An 11,335-nucleotide genomic window follows, 5' to 3' on the forward strand; every position below is an offset into this window, starting at 1 on the left:
CAGCAGGAAATCTTCATTTCTCTTAGTCCCTGAAAGCCTGATTTTGTGTTTTCTTATCCTTTGGGTAGATACCAAAAACTGGGATTGCTGGGTCATATGGAAATTCTATTTATTGGTTTTTGAGAAATTTCCATATTGTTTTCCATAAAGGTTAGACTAATTTACATTCCCACCAACAGTGTAAGAGAGCAGCTCTTTTTACCACAGCCTCACCAACTTATTGTTCTTTATTTTTTTTATCTTAGTCATTCTAACTGAGGTTAAAGTGGATCTCATTGTAGTTTTCATTTGTATTTACTTTATGATGAGAGACTTTGAACATTTTTTTCATATGTCTCTTGGCCATTTGTAAGTCTTAAAGAGTTGTCTGTTCAATTCATTTGCCCATTTTTTAATTGGATTCTTTCTTTTCTTTTTTTTTTTTTTTAATAGATGAGCCCTTTGAGTTCCCCATATATTCTGGATATCAATTCCTTATCTGAGGAATAATTTGCAAATGTTTTCTTCTATTTTTTTTTAGAGGTTTTTGCTATAGGGCGCATGCGCTCGCCAGACAGACAGAGAGAGTCAGAGAGACAGAAAGCGAGAAATCACCCCCAAGGAGGATGGCCACACCGCAATCCCTTCTCCTCCATTCTCCTCTCAGGATCTTGGGCATGCGTGCACATGTGCCCGGCATGAGTTTTAAGCCACTGGGTCTGGGACATGAACCGCAGTCAACTACGTGGGAGTCCAGCAATATAGCCATTACGCTAACTGCTGGTCTCATGAAGTTTTCTCCTATTTTGAGGGTTGTCTTACAACTTTACTGAATTCATTGATCACTTCTAGGAGGTTTTTTGTGTGTGTGTGTGTGTGTGAAATCCTTTGGACTTTTCATATCTGCAAATAGAGATAGTTTAACTTCTTTTCCTATCTGAATACCTTCTATTTTGCTCTGCTGTCTGATTACATTGGCTAGGACCTCTAGCACTATATTAAAAGAGAAAAGAGTGGGAATTCTTATCTTGTTTCTGTTTTTGGTGGGAGAGCTTTTAGCTTTTCCCCATTCAACATGATGCTGTCATATATGGCTTTTATTATGTTGAGGAATGTCCCTTCTTACCTGGGAGTCTTGATTATGAAGGGATGTTGTACTTCAACAAATGCTTTTTTTCCATCTATAGATATGATCATATGATTTTTTTCTTTGTTAATGTTGTGTATTACATTTATTGCTTTATATATGCTGAATCATCTTCGCATCCCTGGGATAGAGCCTACCTGATCATGGTCTATAATCTTCTTGATATGTTGTTGGATTTAGTTTGCTAGTATCTAGTTGACAAAATTTTTCCTTTTACTTATTTTATATTCATTTACTGTATACCATTACAGCATACAAAATAAATTTTCCCATACAAAACACACTGAATATTGGCCCAGTCAAAATTTTTGTATCAGTATTTGTCAGGGATAATGGTCTGTAGTTTTCTTTTTTCATCATATCCTTGTCTGGTTTTGGTATCAAAGTAATAGAGGCTTCATAAAATGAGTTTGGGAGGATTTGTCCTTTTGAATCTTGAGGAATAATTTGAGAAGAATTGGGATTAGCTCTTCTTTAAAGTGTTTTATGGATTTCTTTTAACATTCTTTATTATTTGTTTAATTTTATTTATTTATTTTTAATTTGACCAAAGAGAGAAAGAGAAAGTGAGCGAGCAAGCCACCAGGCCCGGGACTCAAACTGTGGTCGGCCATGTGGGAGTCCAGTGTTTTAACCACTGCACCATCTGCCAGCCCCATTATTTTATGGATTTTTAAAAGCAGCATAAAATTCCCATTTTGAGGTCTCTACTAATGCTTACAGGTGGCCCCAGTAAGAATTAAACATACATATTTCCCTTTATATTTTTCTAAAGCATTGCTTTCATATCTGCTTTATACTGAAACAAAGTGACTTAATAAGATATATCTAACATCTCCCTTCACTACCTCAATAAAGAGTAGCACAGTGGCCTACACTGTCCTAAAGGTCTATTAACTAGAGACTACACAGAAGAGTTGAGAAATGCATCCAAGTACTTGGAAGGGTCAAAGGCATGCTGCCAAACCCTAGGGGAGAGATCATGCCCAAGGCTAGAAAGAGTTTGATACTTCCATGGAGATGAGTGGTTTGGCCCACTACAGTGCCCTAGGAGGGAGCATAACATCTTTGGAGCACAGGTATCTGATGTACCTGGTGAGGCTGGAACTTGGGACTATATGCTTTGGTCACTCCAACTTGTGCTAGGACTATTCAACAACTAACTCTGACTCTACCTGTAACTGTTAATTCTCAGAGCCAAATATCATTTCTTGTTCAGTTTTCTTAAGATCTTCCCCCTTAACTGTCTCCCAATATTTAACAATACTCCTTAGAAGTAACATACAAAGTCATTGTTCTTTGAATCTGATGAATCCGAGATCCTTGTACTCAGTGGTCGGCTATCCAGATGCCGTCCCAACTGTGTAAACTGGGAAAGTACCACTTCCGAAGCTCAGTATTTCAACTGGGAAAGAAACCACAAGTGTAGTTTTCTTGATGCCTTCAACCAGCCAGCTGTCGCCATCATCTCAGAGCACATTGCATTTGAGTATGAAGTCTCACAGCGAACCATTGCCAATAGCAAAACAACTCAAATTGTGTATTGTATAGTCAACCATTGGGTTTATCATCAGAGATGAAAGATGGAAAGCATTACTGTTTCAGACTGAGAGTTAGGATATTAACCAAATCCTGTTGGGTAGTTCTCTCTAGTTCAGTTCATCTGATATCTACTGAGCTAAACTATTATTTGCCATTAGCTGGCAGCTGATTGATATGGGACAGCATTGCTTACATGGTTGTCAATTAGCAGACCATTGGCTATGGCTGGCTACTGCTGGTTACACATCTTTGTCCTCCTCCATCCCTGTATCCCGCAGCAGAATAGCTCAGGTCTTAGTGTTTCAAGTGCGGCAGAGAGCAACCCCAGTGTACGGTTCAGTTTCAAACCTCTATTGCATTATGTCTGCTAAGGCTATTGACCAAAGCAAGCCACAGAACCTAGCACAAATTCAAATGTTAGAAAAAATATGCTCTACCTCTAATGAAGAGGAATATAAAAGTACATTGCAAAAGGCTGTGTGTGTGTGTGTGTGTGTGTGTGTGTGTATATATATATATATATATATACTCACAGAGAGAGATATATGTGTATATATATTTATACACAGAGAGAGAGAGAGAAAAAAAAAGTGACTATTTGTGCTATCTACCACATATAGACACTTGACTAAAAGAAATAGCTGAGACTTTGTCTTTCAGCTATCATGCTCTCCCCATTACCCTATGTAGCCATTTCTAGATGAAGTACCCAAAGTTATGAATTAGTTCAACTGTTTTATGAGACCACAAGAGTGTCAGTAAGCTGGCTTTGGCTATAGGTCTCTCACATCTTTATTTCTTTGGTCTCTGCTGTTACTGTTCTGATTTCTATTTTAATCAGTACATATGGCATACTTGTTTTATGGATTCTAGGACCTCTCTTCAACTATGCATAACTTTGTTTAAGGTCATTGCATTTAAATTTCATCTTCATAAAAATTATTTACAAAAAAAAAAAAATGAAAAGGCCTGGCTCTGGGGCCTGGTGGTTAAGGCAACCAGATTTCATGTGATCAACCCCATGGACTGAGTCCTGCACCAACATCTCAAGAAACACACTGAGGACATGTGTCTGGATGCCCAAAATCTGAAAACAGAGAAAAAAATGGAGGAGAAGGAATTGCAGCATGACTATTTCCCGTGGCAGGGATGGAGTGTGCTTTCTCCTCTCTTTCTCTTTGTTAGCATATTTTTCTAACATTTGAATTTGTGCTAGGTCCTGTGACTCGCTTTAGTCAATAGCCTTAGCAGACATAATACAATAGAGGTTTGAAACTGAGTACATGTGCCTTCCAGTCAAGGAAAAAAGTAAAAAACCACCAAGACACCAATGAATAAATGTACAAACAGCATAATATGTGTGGAAAAAAATGTCAAGTAGCTAGCAAATGTATAGAAAAACTAGTTCAATTTCACTAGTATTCAAATTAAATCAGCGGATACCATTGTCCATCCAACACTCTCTTTTGTGGTTTTCTCGTTGGGGGTTTTAATCAAAAGAGCTGATACTTAGGCACAGCCAGGTAGTTGAATCTCACATGGCCAACTATGCAGTTTCAGTCCCAGAGCCAGCAACTTGAGAAACACACCCTGGATGCATGTGTATGCCTGCCCAGAATCCCAAGAGGAGAATGGAGGGGAGGATACTACAGCATGGTCATCCCCCTCGGGATGATCTTACTCTCTCCCCAACACTCACCCCCTCCTCTGCTTTGTCTCTCTCCAGCAAGAGCATGTGCCCTACGGCAAATTTTAAAAATCTGATACTTCAAGTAGAGAGTCATTTAGAATATTCATTTATAAAGTTTTTAGAGGGGCCAGCAGGTGGTGTGGTGGTGAAGGCATTGAATTCTCATATGGCCCACCACTGTTCGAGTCCTGGACTCAGTGGCTTGAGAATCATGCCAAATGCATGTGCATGTGTGCCCAAAATCCACAGAGGAGAATGGAGGAGAAGGGATTGTGACGTGGCCATCTCCTCTGAGGGAGTGATTCCTCACTTTCCCTCTGTCTATATCTGTCTCTTTCCAGCAAGTGCAAACATACTATGGCAAATTAATTAATTAATTAAGAAATATATCTATATAAGCTTTTAGATAAATTTTTAAGTGAGATTTTTGCTATAGGACACATGCAGTTGCTGGAGAGACAGAGAGAGACAGAAAGTGAGAAATCACCCCAGGGGGGACACCTACACCACAGTCCCTTCCCTTCTATTCTCCTCTTGGGATCTTGGGCATGCACGCACACACACACTTGGCATGAGTTTTAAGCTACTGGGTCCAGGACTCAAACTGCAGTCAACTATGTGGGAGTCCAGCGATGTAACCATCTGCTGGTGCCATTTTTAGCTAATTTTTGATCAAGCAACTCCACCACTATTTACTATTTTGGGAATCTCTCCTGAAAGAATCCTAAATATGAAAAACAACTTCATACACGAAAGATATTTGTCATACAGTTATTTATGTTACCATAAAACTGAGAGTAACCCAAGGTTTTAGGAATAGTTAACTTAAAACATTAACTGCTTACTGGAATATTGTATACTCATGAAGTTATGTGAATTGTGTAAAAATAGAAACAATATTCTTACAGAACTAAGAGAGAGAAACAGCTCATAGAATTCCTAAGTACTTATTTCTGTGTTAAAACAAATGATGGGGACCATCAGTTGGCGTAATGGCTATGTTGCTGGATTCCCACGTAGTCGACCATGGTTTGCATCGTGGACCCGGTGGCTTGAACTCACACCGGGCGCGCATGCATGCATGCCCAAGATCCCGAGAGGAGAATGGAGGAGAAGGGATTGCAGTGTGGCCATCCCCCCTGGGGGGTGATTTCTCGCTTTCTGTCTCTCTGTCTCTCTCTCTCTGTCTGGCGAGCTCACGCACCCTATAGCAAAAACCTCTTTAAAAAAAATAATGAATGAAATCTATAGAATAAAAGCTGGAATTACATATATGACAGGGTTAATTGTAGCTACCTCTGTACTTTCCGTATTATCATTATTAATCATGTGTTTCTTGTTAAAACTAAACATATCTATACCTTGATTTATTCTATATAGCAAAGATTTCTATTTTTGTTTGTTTGTTTTGGTGGGATTTTGTTGTTGTTAGTTTTTGTTTTTTAATTCCAGTGGGAATGTGTGCTTGCCAATGAGAGAGAGAAAGTACCCCTAACAAAGCATGGTCATGCCACAATCCTTTTGCCTCCATGTCTCCATCCCATCAGTATCCTGGGTATACATGTGACCAATGTGATGTTCAAGCCTCTGGGGCCGGGATTCAAACCCATGGTTGGCCACATGGAATCCAACTCCCTATGCATGGTGCTTCTCACTGCACTGAGGCTGGCTCTTCTTTTTGTTTTTGATAGTAATTCACCCAATATTTACCACCTTTGTAAATTAGTTATTAAATATTTACTACATAGTCTGTTTTTCCATTTTTACTTTGCTTTTCAAATTTATTCAGATTATTAGAAATCAAGACAACTTTAATTGTATTATCAGCTACTGATGTCAGTACATGTGGAATTTAGCATCTTTAGAAAATTAAGTCTCAATGTTGACCTTTCAGTGTATATCTCAACTTATCTATAACTTCTCTTATAGATACATCATGGAATGAAGTTTATGATAATGTATATAACAAAATTTAAAAGAAAATCTATTTTGTGGAAAAAGATTTTCAGGTAGTAAGTTATGAAACCTGGATAACATGTTTGAATGTTTTGAACCTCGTGTAATTATTCCCTTACCTTTTAGAGTTGGAGAGTTAATGTTTAGGTTTTATTATTCTGTATTTGATTTGTATTACAGTAATTCTGTCTTTCTAGACATCTTTAACCATCAGCTCTCTGAACGACACTCCTGATAATGTGTTCCATAGTAAAGTGCAAAAAATACTATCAAAAACTATGCAATTTACTCTAAAATATGCACTGCCACTTCACTAAACTTGATGACTGAGGTAGGTGTGAAGCTTATTGCCTTGACAAGCTTATCTGTTATCCAATAATATTTGTCAGTGTTATAAATGAATGATAGATTGCACCCAGCCGACACACTAAGAAATGACAAATGTAATGAGCTGGGTTTTCCGTTGTAGACAACAGAATCCTTTTCCTTCTACTGCAAATAAGGGGATTTATTATGGAATCTAAGTAGCCTGTGAAATCACTAGAGGAACACTAGAAAGGGAAGACAGACTCACGTGCCAGGACGAATACCCAGAGCCACATCCCACAGCAAGTCCTCCCAAGGTATTACTGCACCTGCAATACTCAAGAAACTACTGAGTCAGAATGATGAGCCACCACAGATGCCCACAGCGAGTTGTATTGCCCCTGCCACAGCAGGTGCCAGTAAAACATGTGGTTTGCCCTGTGTTGCCTTCTCCACATGGCCTGGTTCTGAATCACAGTGAGGTATGAGGATGCAGGAAGTTAAGTGAGAAGGCTAGCATGGCCATTAATATTTCATTCTTCTTAGAAGCACCCGTTTAAGATCAAAAGGACCAGCAGATGGCGTAATGGTTACATCACTAGACTCCCATATGGCCCACCATGGTACGAGACCCAGGCCCAGCAGCTTGAAATTCATGCCAGGCTCATGTGCATACATGCCCAAAATCCCAAGAAGAGAATGGAGGCAAAAGAATTGTGGCATGGGGATGATTTCTTGATTTCTGTCTCTCTCTTTCTTTGGCAATCTCATGCACCCTATAGCAAAAATCTCTCTAATTTTTTTTTAAATAATAATAAATTGGGGGGCTATCCATCAGGTGGTATGCTAGTTGGAGCATTGGACTCCCAAATGGCTAATCACAGTTTGAGTTCTGGACCTGGTGGCTTGCTTTCTCGCTTTCTCTTTCTCTCTCTGTCTGTCTCTCCCTGATTGGATTAAAAAATAATAAATGGGATTAAATAAATAATAAAATAATTACTTAATATAAATAGGATCAGTTGGGAGCTAAACTACAGTATTGGTTTTCTCTCTGATTTAGTCAGACCTATGTGCAGATCACCCTATGGTAGTTTGAGTTTGTTTGTTTTTTGGTTGTTTTTTGGTTTTGGGGGTTTTTTTGCTTTGCTTACCGCAGAGCACATATGCACACATGTGTGCATGTACTCACAAGAGTAAGAGAGATGAGCAACTCTCACAGAGTCTGCTCATACCACAATGCCCTCTTTATAGTTCTCCAGCTCATTGGATATTGGGCAGTCATGCAAGTGTCGGCTGTATTTCAGGCTGACCAGAGTAGGGGCTTGAACTGTGGTCACCACATGGTATCTAGTTTCTCTTGAGCAGTACATTACCACTGCACCACAGAACCAGCCCAATTTGAACAATTTTTAAAGTAACTCTGGCAAAGCCATGTTCCAAAATTGGTGCAATGAGTTGTAGATCTGTGCCCAACCCTGGAATTCTCATGGACATTTGGAAAGAGATCTATACTTTTTGATAGCCTCCAGAATAGGAATCATTGTTATTTAAGGGGCACCTATGGAGTATGGAGAACTTGTGGACGCTCACCAGAGAGACAGAGAGACAGAAAGCAAAAGATCACTCCCGAGGGGGGATGGCCATGCCACAATCCCTTCTCTTCCATTCTTCTCTCAGGATCTTGGGCATGCAGGCACATGCGCCCAGCATAAGTTTAAGCCCCCGGGTCCAGGACTTGAACCGTGGGCAGCTACATGGGAGTTCAGTGGCATAGCCATTAGGCTAACTGCTGGTCCCAACACTTGGGGTTTTTAATGTTTCAAACAACCCAGGAGACATACACTACAATTTATAACAATTGCTTGATCACTAATAGTTTGCCATCCATCCAACTAATCTGGCTTTACATATATCTTGTGCTACAGTCAGTAATAGTGACTTTCCAAACTAATTTTAGGTGAAATGAGAGTTGATATTTTTTTAGTAGTTTCAAAACTACTTTAAAGAGATGATACCCAGATGTTCAGAGCAGTAAGTGAAAAATGAAATAGTTCTATACAAAGCTAGCTGTAAACTCTGCAAATTAAAAAAACTAAAGTAATATCAGTACTGGAAATCTGTGGTTTAACATGATTGCAGATTGGCATGCTGGGAAATAATACTCAAATGAGACAGAAAATATTTTCCTATTCTAGAAACACTCCTGACCATTATAATCTGCCTTCTTGGCCAGTTCATTTGGAGCACTCAGCCCTAAATGACTATTCCTATCAGTTCATTCAAGGCTGCTTGCTAAGATTCAATCAATTTTTTTACAAATAGAAAATAGACAATAGAGGGACCAGAAGGTGACGTGGTAGTTAAAGGTGCTGGGCTCCCACATGGCTGACCATGGTTCTAGTCCCAGACCTGGCAGCTTGCTTTGCCACTTTCTCTCTCTCTCTTTCTCTGATCAAACTGGATAATAATAATAAAAATAAAGTTAAATAAAAATAATTTTTGGAGAGTTTTTTTTTGTTGTTGTTGTTTTGTTTTTCTTTTTGTTTTTGCTATAGAAAGTGAGAAATTACCCCCAAAGGGGGATGGCCACTCCACAATCCCTTCTCCTCCATTCTCCTCTCGGGATCCTGGGCACGTATGCACATGCGCCTGGCATGAGTGTAAGCCACCGAGTCTAGGACTCGTACTGCAGTCAACTGTATGGGAGTCCAGCAACACAGCCATTACACCAACTGCTGGTTCCAAGTAAAAATAATTCTTAAAAGAAAATAGAGAATAGAATCTCAAAACACCAAAAGATTCCAAAAATAATAGCGTAGCTATGCTTTTACTGTGGGATAGTCAAAAAGAAACCAACTCTTAAAAGAGAAAAGTACTCCCTAGGAAGGAAAACATCATTCCATAATGAAGATAAACAAAACGTAATGTAATCACAAATAGATCCAGCACTGAACAAGAAGCTAAAGCAAGTGTTTATGCTACAAGAAAGTGACACAGGATGATCACTGGAATTTATGAAAAGGAACAGGAACACTAGAAATGGTAAATATGTAAAAAATGTGTAAATGATATTAATTTGCTAGGGATGCCATTTCAAAGTACCACAGACTGAGTGGCTTAAAGAACCTAATGAGGGAGAACCAGCAGTTAGTGTAATGGCTATGTCGCTGGATTACCACGTAGTCGACCACGGTTCGCGTCCCGGACCCAGTGGCTTAGAACTCACACCGGGCGCGTGTACATGAGTGCCCAAGATCCCGAGAGGAGAATGGAGAAGGGATTGCGGCGTGACAATCCCCCCTGGGGAGTGATTTCTCGCTTTCTGTCTCTATGTCTCTCTCTGTCTGTCTGGTGAGCGCACACGCCCTATAGCGAAAACCTCTCAAAAAAAAAAAAAAAGAACCTAATGAGGACCTATGTTTGGTTAGGGTGGCAAACTATGCAGTTTGAGTCCCAGACCCAGTGGCTTAAAAAACATGTTGAGTATGTGTGTGCATACCCCAAATCCTGACAGAAAGGAGAAATGAAGGACAAGTGCTTGATTGTGACATGATCATCCCCGTTAGGGGTGCTTTCACATTCTCTCTCTCTTTCTGGCAAGTACATGCAAAAATTAAAACCTAAGATCTAAGAACTAATAGTCTTTAGTAGTAATAGTGCAGAACATAGCAAATGATAAGTTTTCCTGATACATCAAAATTATTGTATTAAAATAAGTATTCAGACGAGGCAGAAGATAGCATAATGGTTAAGGCACTGGACTCCCACATGACCAGCCATGGTTCAAGTTCCAGACCTGGTAGCTTGAAAAATCACACCAGGCATATGTGCATGCATGCCCATCCAAAATCCTGAGAGGTGACAAGAAGAGAAGGGCTTGCAACATGGCCATCCCCCCAGGGAATGATTTTTTACATTCTCTCTCTCTCTCCTTCTCTCTCTCTCTCCTTTCTCTCCTGTCTCTCTGGTGAGCACACATGCCTATAGCAAAACTAAAAAATAAACAGGCATTTGATAGTGCTGGCCCCATTGTCTACTGGTTAGGGGATCCAGATCCCATGTGGCTAAACATAGTTCAAATCCCTGCCCAGTATGCTTGGAAAAAAAAAAGCTCTGGATTCATAAACACAAGTGCTAAAATCTCAACAGGATAAAGAAATGGGGAAAGAATTGTAGCGTGACCATGCCCCATTGAGGGTTGCTTTCTCCCTCTTACTCTGTCTCTGTATCAATTTCTCTGTCACTCCAATGAGTATACACACTGACGATTAAAAAAAAAAGGCTCTCTATAAGACCTAAAATGTCAGACTCCAATGTACATGTAAAGGCCAGTGTCAATTTTGAAATAGCTGCAAATAACTTAGAAAATGCTTCATATGATATGTCTTCTGCAATGCCAAAATTGCTTTGCTTGTAAAACATGAAAGATTACCTATTTTTTCCATCATGAAATTAATTTATAGCACTCTTGTAGACCTATTTTTAAAATTTAACCACTCATTAGATCATGATGATGATTGTGAAGCCATTCTACCATCAATTTTTTTTTTTTCTTGAAGAGGTTTTTGCTATAGGGCACATGCGCTCTCCAGAAAGACAGAGAGAGACATAGAGACAGGAAGCAAGAAATCACCCTCGGTGGGGATGGCCATGCTGCAATCCCTTCTCCTCCATTCTCCTCTCAGAATCTTGGGCACGCACACACACGTGCCCAG

This window comes from Tupaia chinensis, unplaced genomic scaffold (genome assembly GCF_000334495.1).
Source record: "Tupaia chinensis unplaced genomic scaffold, TupChi_1.0 Scaffold000410_1, whole genome shotgun sequence".
Lineage (NCBI taxonomy): Eukaryota > Metazoa > Chordata > Mammalia > Scandentia > Tupaiidae > Tupaia > Tupaia belangeri.